Source organism: Octopus bimaculoides, chromosome 8 (genome assembly GCF_046866305.1).
Source record: "Octopus bimaculoides isolate indiv1 chromosome 8, ASM4686630v1, whole genome shotgun sequence".
In the NCBI taxonomy this organism is placed as follows: domain Eukaryota; kingdom Metazoa; phylum Mollusca; class Cephalopoda; order Octopoda; family Octopodidae; genus Octopus; species Octopus bimaculoides.
This window is the reverse complement of record NC_142935.1, coordinates 87,722,475-87,742,575: the sequence shown is the minus strand read 5'-3', so window position 1 is coordinate 87,742,575 and position 20,101 is coordinate 87,722,475.

The window sequence follows — 20,101 nt, the reverse complement described above, 5'->3', positions numbered from 1 at the left end:
TCAGTGGTAAGTATCTAAGAAAGGCACAAGAGTAAGTAGATGGCAATGAGAAGAACTTCATGAAACTCACTGAAAATAACATTCAAGAACAAGTATATGCATCACACCCACTCAGATCCAAAGATAAATGCACCTCTACCTCACTGTCACAGTATATCTGGAACATAAATGAGAAAGAAACCAACAGCACCAATATAGCTATGTTTGTTGTCAAAACTGCAGCACCTTACATTAATGTAAGATTCTTACTCACTGGTTGAAAGATATAACAACTTTTGAAGATGCCAACTATGAGATAGGAAACTATATCAAAGTGAGAAGACAAACAGAAATGTCTTTTAAGGTTGTTCCTATTGCAGATAAGATAATCATAAATGAACAAGGAAATTAAGCAGTGATTAACACTATTTTGACAGCATTTCTAACAGTACTCTTTATCAAGTTGTCATGCAGACTGATTTATTTACTATGACTCCCAACAACCACAGAATAAAACTGTACATGCTGCCTCAGTAACAGACTCTATTAATAGCTTGCTACGTTACATCAATCCAAGTGACCAATGGTGATTAAATACAAGTCTTGAAATTACTTGAAGCCTGATATTTGAATTTCAACTGTTGTGCAAAAATTGGAAACAGAAAACTTGGAATATCAAAAGAGTGAAGTCTTAAAGTACACACAGCTGTGTGTAAAAATACTCAAGTACTCAATGCTCACTTAAAAAGACTAATATATTATTTGGTGCCTACAGTTACTTCCATACCATAGTATCACACAAATATTTAAGAATCTGAACATATCTGAAGATCATTTAGTTCAAATCCCTTAATATAAACAAGGAAGTACAATATAAGATGTTGCACCTCAGAAAGGAGATGACAAAGGAGTGTAACCATTAGCAACAACCAGTGCTGGAAAAGACTTAATACTACATTTCATAGTATTCAACACTATTAAGAAATAAAACAAAAGTGAACAAAATAAATGTTTTAAATGGCTGTTGTGAGTCTACCACTTTGTAATGGGTTTCACTTCCAACACAAATGTCTCAGAGCAAGTCACTTGTCAAGCAAGTGAAATTTTAGGTGTGTGTGTGAAGGTACATGTGTGTGTTTATAATTGTCATGACATCTGAGCCATGATTTCAAGCAGATGTTCAGGTATTTGAACACAGTGACCTTGAGCAAATTTCCTCAGTGGTTGCAGAAGCTTATAAGTGTTTAGTAACAACAGTATTGTTGTTTAACAGTACACCTGCTACATCTGTATCATTGTCCAAACGTATTATTTTTATGTTATTCTTTCTTTTCTTCCATGTTGGCATGGGTTGGACAGGGCTGTTACAGCACAGAGTCTTGTCACTTGTCATTTTTTCATGCAATATCAATTTCTAACACATATTCTACTTCTACCGTATCCTCCCACATGGATCACTTGACACTTCATCTAAATGCTGTCTGTCTTATGCATTATATGATTGTACAAGCAAAGTCTTTTTAGATACTATTCCTCTCTTCATTCCTCTAATGCCCATTGTTCTTTCTCTGGCTTACTTATGCTTCATTATTCATGCACTCTGTCATTTCAAATCCATCAAAGAGTATGCATCTCATTTCTTTCAAAGAACACATGTGTATATCTATGGTAGTAGACAGTTTCTGTTGCCTGGGTGACCTTATTAGCGGTAGAGGATGATACTATGAAAGAACAATTGCTAGAATAAGAATAGGTTGAAGAAAGTTCAGTGAGTTTTAATTCTGTTTGTAACAAAAGCATCTCTCTCAAAGTAAAAAGAAGATTTTATGGTGCTTGTGCACAAAAAGCAATGATAAATGGTAATAAAACATGGGCCCTGAATGTTGAGGACATGTGAAGGCTAGAAAGAAATGAAGTTAGCCTGTTCTGCTAGATATGCAATGTCATTGTGCATATATGACAAAGTACAAACATGTTGAGAAAAAAATTTTGGCATAAAAGGCATCAGATATGTACAAGAAAGATGATTACAAAAAGAAGTAACAATCACTAAATGCTGATGGAACCTGTAGAAGATAGAGAGGTTCGGGAAGACATAGGACAAAGTGAAGAATGACCTCCAGTGCACAAGCACCATACAATCTTCTTTTTACTTTGAGAGAGATGCTTTTGTTACAAACAGAATTAAAACTCACTGAACTTTCTTCAGCCTATTCTTATTCTAGCAATTGTTCTTTCATAGTATCATCCTCTACCGCTAAGGATCCTCATAAAAGAAAGGATCAAGATGATTGGCGATTTGTTATGTTCAAGAAACCTGACCATCTAAGCAAAAACGAGAGCCTGACAGTGTATTGTTTACGATTATACCCCAGCAGGAAATCTGTCCCTGATGAATCTCTTTCTGACAACTCATCTGCCTAACAGCTGCCTCCACTCGTGTTCACCACTCACTGCATCACCTTTTCATGAACTTATCTACCTACTCTCCCTGTCCACTCCTCTGTACTACTTCTCTAATATTTATCATCCTGTAATTTGATGGTATGGCCTGACACATCTTCACCACCATCTTCTCTTTTTCCCGACTGAGGTAGCCATGTATCTCCTCTACAGCAAGACATGTTTCTGTCCTTCTTTCATACCTTAACCACTCATCACCTGACATAAAAGCATCTCCCTTAATACTACACCCCATTTAATTGAGGGGGTCTTGTCTTTGTAAGTTACTTGGTGACCACACTGGGGTTGGTGCTGTGTTAAAAGTACCCCATTCACTCTGTAAAGTGGTAGGTATCAAGATGGACTTCCAGCCAGAGAAACCATCCCTCACACGCCAGCAATGAAAACAGAAGTTAAATGATGATGATGATGATGATGATGATGATGATGATGATGATGATGATGATGATGATGACAGCATGTGTATTCTGGTTTTTACAATAAGCACACACTCTATCACTGCTGTAACAGGTGACTAAAATGGTTGGCATGAGAAAGGGCATCTGGCTGTACAACACAACCTAAAAAAGTCCTAGCCAAGATGAAAAAACTATCAGGGAAGAGTGGATAAGTAAATGATGATTATGTTGACAGTGATGGTAAGTGGTAGTAATGATGAATTAACTGAAAAGGGTTCAGGTTATTTGCTTGATTAACCCTTTCATTACCAACCCCACTGAAACTGGCTCTGGCTCTGTAGTATAAATGTCTTGTTTTCATAAGTTTTGAATTAAAATCTTCCACCAAACCTTAGTCACAATTTATGTTCCTAAGACTAGCTGAAAGAAATACAGAGCATCTCAAAATAAATACAGTAACGAAAGGGTTAAACAAAAAATGTACATGGGTAAGAAGTTTGTTTGGAAACCATGTAATTTTGTGATTTTCCCATTGCAAGTGTCTTTTCTTATTGCTTCATATTGACCCATACCTTATGTACAGAATTCAGTTAGTGGAATTTGTGAGGAACCTTTCATATAAGTGTGTATGCTTGTGTGTGTCTCTGTATGTGTATAATCATCATCATTTTAATATGCACTTTTTCCATGCTAGCAGAAGTCAGATGAAATTTTTGAGGCAGATGTATATATGTATATTTGTAATTTAATATTTTTGTGACAACCAGTCCTTAACACTACAATGCTTATACAAAGCTTTATACTTTAAACATATTCTTATTATTATTATCAAAGAATGTATATATGTATTTTAACACTTAAGCTGCTTCTTAACATTTTCTATTATTATCAGAGAATGTATATATGTATTTTAATACTTTTGTGACAACAAGTCCTTAACACTACAAAGCTTATACAAAGCTTTATATTTTAAACATATTCTTCCTATTATTAGCAAAGAATGTATATATGTATTTTAACACTTAAACTGTTTTTTAAACATTTTCTATTATTATCAAAGAATATATATATGTATTTTAATACTTAAACTGTTTTTAACATTTTCTTATTATTATCAGAGAATGTATATATGTATTTCAATACTTTTGTGACAACCTGTACTTAACACTACAAAGCTTATATAAAGCTTTATATTTTACTTTTGACAATCTTTTTCTAAAAAAGTGAAACCGGTAAAGTGAATAAACATCTTTAAAATTGCATTTTCAAACCTTCTTTCATATATATATATATATATATATACATATATACACACATACACATACATATGTAAAAACATTCTGTAATTCTTTGTTTCTCCCTTTCTCCCCTTTTCTTTCTCTAGTCTCCTTCACCATTTTGGTATGTCCCCTTCACCATTTTCTATGTCTCTCTTTCTCTCTCCATCTTCTTCCTTTATTTTCTCTCATTGCTCACACGTGATCATGGGCCATCTTTCTTTTCCTCACATGATCATCTCTCTTTTCCTTCAGTCTGTCGCACAGACCAGACACATTTTTATCAGTCACTTCTATATTTTCTCTTGTCAAAGAATATTCCTCCAGCACTCACTACCTTACCTTGTCTGGCCTAATGGCCCTCCATGTTTGTTTTCCTTTGGTTTGTTGTATGTCTCCACTGTCCTGTTTTTGTTACCAACCTTGACCCACTGCAAATCCCAAATTTATTTTGGTTCACGGGAGCAACTGTTTTTTGAATCCTCATATTGTTGTTAATTGCTCGAAATATGTAGTAGAAATATATATATATATATATATACATATGCATGGAAAGCGGACGTTAAACGATGATGATGATGTTGATATATATATATATATATACACATATATATATACATATACATACATATATATACATATATATATATATATATATATATATATATATATACACACACATATATATATACATGCACACACATACACATATATATACATACACATATACATATATGTATATACATACATATATATATATATATATATATACATATATATATATATATATATATACATATATATATATATATACATCCATATATATATACATATAGATATTTACATATATATATACACATATACATACATACATATGTATATATATATACACACATATACATACACATGTATGTACATATATATATAAATGCAGGTATGGCTTTGCGTTGAGAAGCTTGCTTCCCAACTACATGGCTCCGGATTCAGTCCCACTCTGTTGCAGTTAGGGCAAAGCCTTGTGAGTGGATTTGGTAGATGGAAACTGAAGGGAGACCGTTGTGTATATATATGTATATACCACTGCCGCCTTCTATAAGCATGCCAACTCTCATTCTTACACTTACTTTCCTCCTCCCACTCACCGACCCCTTACTCCCAGTTCTATCTTCACAATCTATGCAGCCAAAACCACAAACTGGACCCTGTCAACACATGGTCTTCTCTTTGTTAGATATGAATATTCCTCACTCCAGTCAAAGCTGCTCTTAGCTATGCCCAACAAATCAACCACACTTCTGCTACTTCTCCTTGCACCCACCCTTCTTCCAATTTCCTCTTACCACTCTGCCATAAGATCTTGAGTATTTCCATCTCCTCCTGCTACTCTCCACCTTTCCCATAATCCACTTTTCTTCAAACATGTTCACAACCTATGTAACTAACTGGCCCAGAGTTCCTTCCTCTCTCCCTATACACTACCCAGATCCCTGCCTTGTGCTTAATCCTATTATGACACCTGTCCATTTCTCATGAACACCATAATGTGGTTGGCATCCAGTTGTAGAAACCAAGCCAAATCAGACTGGAACCTGGTGCAGTTCTCTGGCTTGCCAGCTCTCATCAAACTGTCCAACCCATGCCAGCATGGAAAATGGACGTTAAACGATGAACTCCACTACCACACCTTCCATATTTCTGTTGTATACACTTGTCCCTCTACCATACTTTAGTCTTTCAACACTTAGCATAAAGCCACCTTCCCCTTTCAGATACTCCCCACCATCTAGTAGCAAGAGCTTTTTTACCTGTTCTTTTTCTGTATTGCAAGTTACTTGACAGCTTCACTAGTGCTGGTAGCATGAAAAAAAGCACCCAGTACACACCATAAATTGGCTGGTATTAGGAAGGGCATCTGGCTATAGAAACCATTCCACAGCTGACACTGAAGCTCAATGCAGCTTGTTGAATTCAATCAAACTGTTCAGTTCGTATCAGTATAGAAAAACAGATTTGAAATGATGATGATGTACCTCCACCAGTGTCAGTTCCTCAAATGCTCCTTCTGCAACTCCTTACATATTGGACAAATTAGCTGCCATATGGATGACCTATTTACAAAGTATCTTTGAGGCAACTAAACATTTGCCTCTTGATCATTTCCTGAATTACTCAACACAGCACTTCAGTCTATGTTTAGCTTGGTTTTTACACACCAAGCTCATGAAATCCAGGTTTTGCTAAGAGTAGCAGTTTATATTCTCTCAAAGCATTCAGTTCTTTTGATCTTAGTTCACAATCTTCCCCACCATATGAATAGAAAACACAACACACAAAGTACATCAACATGTACATACATACATGTTCATGTACACACACTGAAGCAACATTTTACATTATACTTAAATGAAAACTTGTACAACACACATATTCAAAACAACAGAAACTCCATCACACAGACATAACTCACACATACACATATGGCCAAATTTTGTTGATGCTTAGCATGAAAATACCACATCCAAAAATAAGACAGTGAACACAGGAATGCACAAACATCATGCATACAGAAAGCTACTCTTCCACGCTAACATATATAACTCACTACTGTTTCATTTTCTCATGTCTTTGAACACCAGACTTGACTAGTCCACTCAGTGACTGTTGTTGGCACTCCGTCACTTACGACCAACGGAACAGCCTGCTCGTGAAATTCATGTGCAAGTGGCTGAGCACTCCACAAACACGTGTACCCTTAACGTAGTTCTCAGGAATATTCAGCGTGACAAGGCTGGTCCTTTGAATTACAGGCACAACAGAAATAGGAAGTAAGAGTGAGAGAAAGTTGTGGTGAAAGAGTACAGTAGGGTTCACCACCATCCCCTGCCTGAGCCTCGTGGAGCTTTAGGTGTTTTCGCTCAATAAACACTCACAACACCTGGTCTGGGAATCGAAACCACGATCCTATGACAGTGAGTCCGCTGCCCTAACCACTGGGCCATTGCGCCTCCACACTCAGTGGCTACCACATAAAGTAGCCAACACATGGGCTATTTCACCTTAACTCCCCTTCCTATATTTTATCTTGTCTTTGTTTTCTACTCTCCATCTATATTCCAAAGGACAATTCTTGAAATATGATTAATTTTTCCACTCTCTGAACATCAACCTAATAATTTTGATCCGGTTTCATTTTTTTGATGCTTTTCTCTTCCCACCACAAACACGTGTGAAAATATAAAAACTTTGACCATCATCAGCAGCAATGATTATCAGAAATATTGATCTATGGGTATTTTTGTTGAGGATGCCATGATACATTTAGACAAAGAAGTGCATATACTAGAGTGGAAATATACAGTTGGAAAATCAAGATTCAACTATGTTTTTTAGGGATTTCATTTAAAAAAGAAATATTTCTTACATAATAACTTAATGTCAACCAAAATGAGGTTTTAACTGTGGCTGTAAGAGGACAATTTATCCCTCAAAATGCACAACTTTAACTAACAACTGTATTTTGTAATTCTGTATCAACTAGAAATGATTTTATTTGAGCTAAATTTATATAAACAGTTGGTGCTTGCTTTATTAATGGAATCATCATCATCAGCGTTTAACATCTGCTTTCCATGCTAGCATGGGTTGGATGATTTGACTGAGGACTGGTGAACTGAATGGCTACACCAGGCTCCAATCTGATTTGGCAGAGTTTCTACAGCTGGATGCCCTTCCTAACGTTAACCACTCCGAGAGTGTAGTGGGTGCTTCGTTCATTTTTAATGTCCATTTTTGTGTGATTGCATAGGTTAGGTTAGACTTATTTGATGCAGGATTTTTACAACTAGGTAATTATTCTGCTGTTGAACCTTACCGGTTTCTCAAAAATGCGATTTCTTTATTTCTCACCTTTGAAACTCGTACAATCAATAAGGAATGTCATTATCATCAGCATTGATTTCAAAGAGTGACAAGTGTGGAAAAGAAGCAGTTTCACACACACACACACATCATTGTTTCAAATCCACTTTTCAATGCTTGTATGAGTTAGGTGTGAAGCCGGGTTTTCTATGGTCAGACATATTTTCACAATATTTTGGAAATGAGTGACAGAGCTTGTATAACAGACACCCATTTACAACTGTCACACATCAAAACAAGGAGATACAAACACACACATATCATTTAATGTACATTTTCTATGCTGGCATGTGTTTGACAGTTAATCAGGAGCTAGCGAGCCAAAAGATTTTACCAAGCTCCAATGTCTGCTTTGACATGGTTTCTACAGTTGGTTGCCCTTCCTAATGCACACATGGGCTTCCCTGCAGTTTCTGATTACCAAATTCCTTTGCATGGCATTTGAAATATTAGGGCAAATGGAAGACACTTGCTCAAGATGCCATATGAGACCAAGTCACATAATTGCAAAGCAAAGCTCTTTATCTGAATCTATTATACTAAAATATTGTTTTTAAATTATATTCCATGTAATATATCACCCATGACTATATGGCATATTTTGAAGGATGGTGGTTTTAATTCCTTAGCGTTTGGATTACTCTGTCAAATGTAATGCTTATTTAGTCATATTGTTTTGAATTAATCATACATTTTCTCACAACTTCAAGATTCCAATGATGTGACTGTATATTTTAGAATGAGATTCTGGAGTAGGTGTGATAGGCCAGATCTGACCGGTTTGAACATAAAACAGGTAAAATATATAGGTCAGATGTAGCCAGTTTAAATGCTAAAGAAATGCAAAAGAACAAAAGCAAAACATAAACAAGTCAGTATTAAACCATTTCAATTAACAATGTTAAGACAAATATAAAAAAATTAACTTTTATTCATTTAGAATTGTTATATATATTTATATAGAAAAAAAAAAAAAAAGAATATTAATAGTAATAATATTAATATCAAATTGAAGAATTTGAAATAATTTATCTCTCTCTCTCTATATATATATATATAGATGTATATATATACACACACACATATATATATGTATGTATATATGTTAGTCACACAGCTTCTTAATTCTTAAAAATGTTTCTTTTTTTTTTTGTTTTTGCTGTTGGTTTTTTCTCTCTCCTATTTCTGAAACTGTGGAGTTGGGGTGGACATGTTTGGGAGGTACAAGAAATATATTTTAAAAAATTTTGTTAATTTAATTTTTGGGGAGAGGAAGAGGGTAGGTTGTTGTTTTTATCTAAACTGTTCAATTTCAAAAGAAAGTGGGGAAAGATAACAGATCTACTATTCAGTAAAAACCAGAAAATGGGAAAAGAAAAAAAAAAATGAAAGGTTAACAAATTTAGGGGAATTTTTCTCCCTTCAGTTTTATTGTCATAAATATGTGTATGTGTGTGAAAATAGACAGAGAGTATACACCAAGCTGTTATCATCATCATCATCATCATCATCATCATTGCTGTTAGACTAATTAATATATACAGGTCAGGATTCGGCTTGGTGGATTAGTCGACTTTGTTTCTTGAAAGTTCAAAGTTCATGTTTAGCCCTATGTCATCTGCCTAATTTTCCACCTATACACTGACCTGCTCAAAGTCCTCCATATGGAACCAGGGACTAAACTGAGATGTGTGTATATAATCTATAGCAAAAGTATATAATAATAATAATAATAATAATAATAATGGCTGCAAATTTTGGCACAAGGCCAGCAATTTTAGGAGTTGGGGCAAGTCAAATACAGCGACTCCAGTAATCAGCTGGTACTTATTTTATCAGTTCCAAAAGGTGAAGTTGACCCCGGCAGAATTTGTACTCAGAATGTAAAGAGAGACAAAATGCCGCTAAGCATTTCGCCTGGCATGCTGGTAGAATAGTTAGATTCTACCAGCTTGCTGCTTAATATTAACAATGGTGTCAAATTTTGCCACAAGGCCAGCAATTTTGGAGGAGAGTTTAAGTCGATTATATCGACCTCAGTGTTGAACTGGTATTTATTTTAATGACCCTGAGAGGATGAAAGGCAAAGCTGATCCCAGTAGAATTTGAACTCAGAACATAAGGAGCTAAAAGAAATGCCACCAAGCATTATTAGCTTACCACCTTAATAATTCTACACTATCTTTCTTGAGATTTCATACCACCCTTTCCATTTACACTGTATACATTATGCTATATATCAGTGAAATTATGATTACTAGGAGTAGCAATAATATTGTTATTGGCATATACCTTTCATAATTCTCCTCCAAGGGTACCACTAACAATATTTATGGTGAAAAAGCTTCAAATAGTGTGTGTGTGCATTTATGTATGTGTTTAAGAATTTTCTGTCCAGACCAATAAGACATTGCAAGTGAGAGGTGTCAACCTCCCCAACTAAATGGATCAATACAATAAATTATTTATACAGCATCTCTCTCAATCACACACACACACACACACACACGTGTGTGTATGTATATTGTACTGACTCTGTAACTGCGTCCTATTTTCATCTTATCAAAGATTTTTCTTATATTTTATTTTTCTATATTTTTATAAGATAAAAAAGATAAAACTGGAACACAAGGGTGTATATTCAATACATGTCTAAAAGAAACATTGTTCCCCATATATATATTTACACACACGTTTTACATACATGGATCATTCTGTCAAACTATATACACACACACGATTTGCTATATATATATATAAAAAAGTGTGTGAGGGACAGAGAGCTTGGCTAGCAGGATTCTTGTGATAACTGTCCAAATTTAGCACCACTTTAACTATGTATAGCTTCGTCTCATATAAATTTTAGTGGCCATTAGACATGCAACAAAAAAAAAAAACTACCAACATATTTTTAGCTTTAAAAGAACTAAAGAAATTTGGTGATTACTCTATACATATGTAGTTGTGTGAGTGGGAGAAATTTACACATCAGAACAACTTTGTTTTTTGGTGAGAGAAATGGGAGCACATAAACTATGCAATCTTATTCACCTTCTTTTGATATGAACCAGTTAAAGATCAACTTTTGGTCCCATGCTACCAGCTTAACCCTCATTCACTGCAGTGTTTGTGTTAAAATTTGAAAAAAAATTTGTAAGCTATTTTAAAGCACAAACACATGAGTGGGGTCGGGTCCAGTATGTTCCAGTAGCCAGTTTAATGAAATCAATAAATGACAAGTTAATGAGGGAATTTCATGATTGCCCAATTTGCTAAATATAGTACCTAATTCCCCTCAGATCACACACCTCTATCTTAAAAAGATAAAAAAAACATACAGAGAAACTATTTTGGGATACTCCCCAAAGACTATATTGTCATGGCTAGAAAGCCTTTAGTGATAAATGTGCAAGATTAACCTGGGTTAAATGATACCAACAAAATAATCAAAATTATATTCTTGATATAATATCGGTCTGAAATGCATTGATGTTAGTGAGGTTATTTTTCAGACAGTTAACCTTATATTTGGTGATGGAGTAAATTGACAAAAATATATCATTTTGTTTTAATGTTTGTTTCATCAAACGCTGCCTCCTTCCAGAATTCCTGAAAATTGAATTTTACAAATACTGTATCCTTGTTAGACAAAGCTTAAGAAAGAGATAGACTGGGAGGGGGGGATTACCACCACATTAACAAACCTCAAATACTAAGCATATATATGATTAAACATACATGAAGGAAAAAAATGGTTATTAGCCATATATAACTGCACGGTGTTTGTTGAGTTACTTCTTCTAGCATTGCATAAACTATTTTGTCTGCCATGCCTTCAAAAGAGTTGAGCTACAGAAGTAAACATGCATGACTAAATACTGTAAAGCATTTAGTTTGGTGCTCTTTACCACAAATAAAATGCAGTATTTTCAACAAGGCAGGGCAAAATTTTGTAAAGATTTTTAAGGAAGTAGATAATTGGCTGAAAGACTGAGTCTTAGTATTGGATTGTGCTCTGAACCCCATTTTAAGACAGCCAAGACCACTAAATTTTATGTTAGAACCATAAGGTAATTACAATTCACTGCAATGTACAGGTTTATATATTTATCTTAGCCCCATGAACCTAGAAACAGTATATGTCAGCCAGTGAAACCCTGAGATTCCATGTAAGATTTACAATTAACCAACCTAACACTTCAATTTTATTGAAAGCTCTTAAATTTACATTAAACAGAATATGGTGCCCCCCCCCTCCCATCGTTTTATTTGATTTTTCATACATAACTAAGTTGCAGGATATATAACTAATAAATAACAAGGTTGTACCAAAAACTTGACACATGATTGGGTTTGTTATCTGTGTTAAGTCAATGATTAACTCAGAGTTTCATGTGTGTGGATTCATTCAAGCTCTCTGTTGAAACTTACGGTGAATTGCTTTCAATCAATCATGAAATGTGAAATCATTTTTACACAGACACATACATTTTTTTATATATATATATATATATATATATATATATATATATACACACATACATACATAAATACACATTATACCAAATGTTGAGAAAAGCTTTTTTCCTTTTTTGAATTCAGAGCAAAACCCTAGTGTCTTTTTATATCATAATTTTAACACCCATATTCTATTTATATTGACAGTTGTCCATAAGAAAATGTACACTCAATATAAACTATAAAGGAGGTATATTTTTACATTGTCAAACTACAACTGTTCAGAATGTTACTATCAATTTGCACTAAATATCACCACTGGAATATATTGACAACTCTTGCTCAACTATACAAAGATAAACATTATATATACATACATAGGTATGTAAGAAGAGTAAGTACTACAGAATAGATGTTAAGATAAGGCTACCAGCAAAGCAAGTCCAGAAGCATTAAATTTAAAGCTCATTCAGTTGTTTTATTAAACGAAGTTCTTCCTAAAGGCATTGTCACAACTTCTTTCAGTCCATTTCTTTGTAATTGCATGTTAGGTCAATACTGCTGTCTTCCTATCGATGGACACTCCTCATCACACCAAACCCCTCAAGACATTTAAACAATTATCTAACTAATAATAGCCTTGGTGTAGGAGGGTAAATAATTTATATCCTAAATATTTGAGTAACAGTTCATTTTCATGTTTACCATTATTACTGTTATTACAAAGCAGACAAAATAGCAACAATCCCATTTATGTCAGTGGGATTGTTCACACTTTTCCATCACAAATTGATACTCAAACCTAATAGGATTCTGAAAAATTTAAATTTCTTTATTATAATTATTATTAGTAATAGTATAATTGAAGCTGTAAAGAGCTGGCAGGGATTGTTAGGGAGTCGGAATAATGCCATATGATATTTGTTCTGGCTTGGTATGTTCTGAGTTCAAAGCCTGTCAAGACCAACTTCACCTTCATTCCTCAGGGTCAATAAAATATCAGTTTAGTGCTGGGGTTGTTGGTTTCAGCTAGATCCTTCCCCTCAAAACTGGTCTTGTGCCTAAATCAGAAAATTATTACTATTAGTAGGGTGCTGGATTGGCAGAACTGTTAGGAGGATGAGGAAAAATGCATTGTGATAATAGCTCTGGCTCATTACTTTCTGAGTTCAAATCTCATCAAAGTAGGACTGAAACACTTGACTGGTCCCTTCATCCAAATGTTCAGGCTTTGTGATTATAATTGAAAAAAAATTATAATTAAAACTGAAGGCAGAGAGCAAGCAGAATTGTTAACGAGCTGGACAAAATGCTTAGTGGCATTTTGCCTGTCTTCATCTGAGTTCAAATTCCATTGAAGCTGACTTTGCCTTTCATCTCTTCAGAGTCAAGGAAATCAAGTACCGGTTCAGCACTGGGATTGATATACACACCTTGCCCCCCTTCCAAAATTTCCAAAAGTGGTTTATCATGTATTAATAATTAACATTATTAACACTTGCTTTACATATGCACCTGTGTATGTGTGTGTGTCATTTATTTCCTACTATTACCAAGTTTGTATTTTGATTGTAATGTTGTTGTTTTGCCCCAAGGGAGAGGTAAAAATCCTCCAAACACCCCATAAAAGATAAGACTGAATGAGATATATAGTCAATTAACAATATAATTTTTATATGTATGTTAGCTAAATATATTGGTTCATCAATCACTAATTTCAACAGTAAAATACCTCTGTACTGGTTTATGGTTAAGTGGTGCAGCACAGCAAGTGTTGTTAAGTTGGCTGTTGCACACATTCATCATTATGCGCAGCAATCAGAATTTTGATCATTTTTAAAACACTTCCATACTTCTCTTCCTCACCCTTCACCTTCTTTTCCGGTTTGGAATTACAAGTAAAAAAAAAACAAAAAAAAAAAACAGAAAAAAAAAAAAAATTTCAGAAACAAAATATCCTGTTGTTCTGCTGCAGGAGTTGGTGGTGCTGGTTAAGTATAGTTCAATCAATAAGGAATATTTTACAAATCAAATCTAAATTATGATCTCAAATTGAGACATCCAGTTTACTATTATTTCATTAAAACTATTATAGCATATTATCATTTAAAATAATTTTTTTTAAAAGTTACTATTAAAATACAGAAGTAATAGTAATAATTGTTATCATTATTATTACTATAATCTATTCCATAAATGTTATAGAAATTATTGATTTATGATTTAGGTACAACAGCTCAAATTGAACAGAGAGGGAGTGGGGGAATTATAGTTTAAGCTTGCTAACTTATTTGAATTGTAATATAAATGTTCAGTAGAGAAGAGACAGACAAATTTGACACAAATTTAGAGCTTATTAATGCTAAAGTATTAAATATTCTTTCCATTCTTTGTCTCTTCCTTCAGCATTGTAATCATCATCATTCTTTTTTAATGTTATTTTAACTAATAACTATTTGATGTTTTAAAAGAATAAAAAAAAACAACACTCTAGCTCTTCCTCTCATTATTACATTTTCTTTTGAAACTTGCATGATGCTAACATTTAAAAGATAAAAGATTTGTAAAAAAACAAACGAACAAAAAGTCCTGTTGTTGTATGTCTCCCAACTCCTTTAAAATTGAATTTTGATCCCTTAATTCAAATTTCAGATCCATTTTACCACACCATAACATTTCAGTTTATGAAAACATTGCAGATTTAACAATCTGAAATTCCAAACTAGCAAAAACAAAAAAAAAAAAAATTTTTAATTAAAACAAAAAGACAAATCAGTAAGGAGTGGGGAGGGACTGAAAAGGAGGCAAAAATCCCAATCTCCGATTCCTAGCAGTCAGTAAAAGGTTCAGGTTTCATACTTGACAAGTATGTTGACTTCTGATTTCACACTTAAAAATATCAGACTTTTTATACAACTGCAATTTATGGCAATTCATATTACAAGAAATTAGAGGAGCTTGTGAGAAACAGTTGGAATAATGGTATCTTTCAAGTGACATCAATTACAAACGTGCATGTCCGTGTGTGCGTGTACATATATGTTGGATTGTTGGTATGGCTGTGGAATATTATTATAACACATCCTTTTGATATATATATGCGTGTGTGTGTGTTGTGTATGTGTGAGTATATAACAGAAACACACACACATTTCGACACATGAATTCTGCAATTTCTTTTTCTATAAAATTTTGCATTTGCTTGTCTTCAGTGAAAAGATGTCAACAGAAAATAAAATAATTAATCAAGGAAGGAAAAGCATCAAAATTCTAAATTTTTGAAAACAGAATTGTATAAATGCTACAATAAATAAACAAATAACAAATGCTTTTTTTTTCAAATAGGAAGAATCAAAAACCAAAACAAAGCTAGATGAAATACATACACACATACATACACACGTGAATTGGGTCATCCCTTAAATAATGCGTTTTTTTTCAATTGCATGAACTAAAAGTCAGAGGGGGATGAGATAAACTATCAGCATCAACTTGCTATAGAAGCAGGTAATAATTTTACCTTGTCCCTATTCTTAGTGCAAATTTTGAAGTGTGCACTTTGATTTTAAGTTATTTTTTCAAAGCTATAATGGATGTGACAAAGGAGTATATTCGGCATATTTTGCTTTATGAGTTCAATTAAGGCAACAACGCAACAGAAAAGGCAAGGAATATTAATGCAGTATATAGGGATCGGACAATAAGTGTAAGCCAGTGTCAATGGTGGTTCCAGAAATTCCAAGCCGAAACTATAGCCTGGAAGGCAAGCCTCGTCCTGGAAGATCTGTAGAGCTCGATGAGGACATCTTGCAAACCCAGGTGGAAATCCCATTGTAACTGTTGAGGAGCTAGCAGAGAAGCTTGGATTTGATCATTCAACCATTCATCAATGCCTGTGTGCCATTGGAAAAGCCAGCAAATTATGTCAATGGGTTCTTCACAAACTTTCCAAGTCTAATTGCACACAGATAGTGAATATGTGCCCTTCTTTGCTGTCATGTCTTACAAATGAACCTTTTGGGGACTAAATAGTGATGAGAAATGGGTTCTCTATAAAAATGTCAAGTACCGAAGACAGTGGGTAAGGAAAGGAGAAATACTGGCATTCCAGGCTAAAGGAGTTCTTCACCCACATAAGATGTTATCTGTTTGGTGGAATATGAAAGGTTTAGTCTACTTTGAACTTTTAAACCCAAATCAAACGATAACAAAGGAGATCTACTGTGAGCAACTTGAGCAGCTTAAGTTAGCGTTAGAAGAAAAACGACCATCTTTGGTTTTAAGACGAAAGATGTTCTTCCATCAGGATAATGCTCGGCCACATACAACGAGGATGACATTGTAAAGGCTGAAGCAGTTTGAATGGGAAACGATGCCCCGCCCATCTGATTATCATTTATTCCGTAGTCTTCAAAATCATTTGGAAGAAAAACAATTGAATTCTGTAGATGAGGTCAGAACAGTACTGGATGAGTATTTTTTGTCATGGACAAGCGGATTTTGGAAGAGGAGACTTGCAAGTCTACCAGAGAGATGGAAGAGCATTGTAGAAAATGAAGGAGAGTATGTTTTAGATTAAAAAAGAACTTTATCTTAATTTTGAAAAATAAAAGAAGTACAAAAAACCCCACATTATTTGTGGGATGACCCACTATATACATACATACACAAACACACATTTATTTCACATATCATCTCTAGATTGCATGGCTCAAGAGGGGGGGAAAGGCATGGAGAGAAATCATATACAAGTTTAATATGTTCAATAATCTAAATTTATCCCCCCCCCCCTTTTTTTACTTGGCTCTTGACTTCAACTGTTAGAAGCCATGGAATAACATTTTCAAATATCCACCAACAACAGTTTATGAGAAAACTAATGTTTATACATATGTGTGTGCATGTGTGAGTTTATATATGCACATGTGTGTGTGTGTGTGTGTTTGCTTTTATTTATATATATATTTATTCTTTCTTCCTACCTTTTTTTGAATTCAGCAAAAGTATGTTTATCTGTTTGCTGCAAGTTTTGCAGCATGGTGGTTAACTAAGGATTTATAAAATAATCCCATAACCATGACATGCTAAGATCAATTTGCTCTTGGGAGATTTCTCATTTTTTTTATGTTACTGCATTTTTATTGTTTTACTGTATCATATACAAAGTTTTAGCTACCTATTTACACAAACATGCTATTCATTAGCTAAAGCCCCAGCTAATAATTTATCAACACAACCAGAAAAGAAATGCTGAATAAACAAAATGATTGCATCAGTTCTTCCAACACATTCCACTAATTTTTCCAGAGACATCCCTTCAATCACATCCACTATTACTGTACTTCAAGTACTAGAGTCAATTTAACCAAATGTTCCCTTGAATTTGTGGCCTGGTGCCAATGTTATAAAACAATACCATCAAGTCCCTTTTTATCTATCGGTACATGACCCTATTTTGATGAGAAGATGGAGTGTTGTGGAATTCACACTTTCTCAAGAGTATAGCAGTGTAAATGAAGGGACTTTGCTTCAAGTCAGGATTGAAACCCACCTTGTGTTCTCTGCTTGCCCAGAGCCTGAACTATGCCACTTGCTTCTTCTATGACACCTTGCTACAGCATTGATATTTATTACTGAAGTACCAGTTAAATACTGGAGTTAATTTAATCAACAGTTCATTCCTCCAAAATGAGTGGCCCAATGTCTATGTCAGAAAACATTATTATTATAGTAGTAGTTGTAAAAAATTCAGATATGTATAAATAAAATATCATATATACAAAATAGATAACCAAAATTCTTGTAACATGGAAGTAACACAGAGGAACACAGAGGTAATAAGAACCCCTGCCAAAAAAGAAAAAAGGAAAACTAAGATTAACAACAAAACTAAAAGAACTTTCTAGAATACTAACAATAACTATTGTATATATAAAATCTGAATAGCTGATATTTAATTTAAAAATAATAACAATAGTCATTATCATCCCAATGTTGACAACATCAAATATTTATGCTGAAAATAGATACTGAATAATATTTTAAAACTTATTTCTATTTTAACAAGATTAGAAATATATTTTAAATACATTTCTACTAAGTAATGCATTATAAATATATGTGTAGGTAGGTGTGTATAAATGTGTATGTATTATATACATGTGTGTGTGTGTGTACATGAATATATATTACATGTACGTTCATATGTGTATGTATGTGTGTGTATCTAAAATTCAGATTTAGAATAGACATAAACTAACAATTAAACAGCCTATTTCTATTTTTATAAAACTAGAACCCTTTAGCATTGAAACAGGTTCAAACTAGCCAAGCTACATTCAAAAGACAATACAGTTTCTTTCCAACCAGTCATTTCTGGTTTCATTAACATGTAATTGGCATTTTGGTAGCAGGCTAATTCTTGCCAAAAAAATCACAGAGGATGCCAAAACTTTTCATAGTGTCCATATTTTATCAGCTTTTAAGGGATTACACCAACATACCTCTATATTTGCTAGTATTATGAATGCTATTTAGGGGAAAACATTTACATTTCAATAATTTTCAACTTTGAAATAAAAAAAAAAAAATATCTTCATTATTTAAAAAATTTTGTCAAAAACAAGATGTTTTCTCTCCCTCCCCACCACAATCTGTTGTTCTTAAAGACTTGGACAGACTGACAGTCTAAAGAACTATATGTAGAAGTGATAAGAAAGAATTATTCTATATGTTATACAGAATTAATTTTTGTATCCTTATTTTATATATTTATATATATATAACAGAATACAAAACTTAATGTAAGTTGAGATAAAATTTGATTGTAATTTGTTCTGATATATTGATAAAAAAAATCTTTCTCTACAAATTATATATATATATATTTATATATATATATATATAAAAATGTGTGTATAAGTGTGTGTAACTTTCTTTGAAGAATTTTTAACAATGATCCAAGAATTTCAACAATAGTTAAACATTATTTAAAATTTAAAAAAAAACACCAACCGTTTTGATTACACATAAAAATAATAAGTTGTCTCTAGCAGCAGAAGAGAGGGGAAGGGGACGACATTGTTGGTTTTTTTTGCTTATTTTTTTCCTCTTTTTAAAGTGAAAACTCCTGAGCAAAGAATGATGTCTGCAAGAGCAGTGCGAAATAAGAATTTCTCAATTAGGCAGTTGGAGTTTAATTATCCCTTTAGCATTCAGATCAGTCAATTCCAGCTACCTGGTTTAACCAGCTACACCCACACACACATGTATATATGATTATATATGCATGCTTGTACATTATATATTTTCCATTAATACATAGGAGAAGCAACAAAGTGACTCAATGGCCAAGTGTTTCATGCACTGGCACTCTCAACTCTTAGTCACTCTGTTGCTAAGTATTAATAAAAATATACATATACTCATATTTGAGTTCTATTTTTCCTGTTTGCATCACCATACACACATACATACATACAAACATACATACACAGCAATGAAATATCTTGCTAAGATAAGCTAAGATTATACTGCTCAGTTCATATGCATTATTGATACATTATCTTTGGTAATTAGAAAACCTTTCACCAAATCTAACAGGAAGTC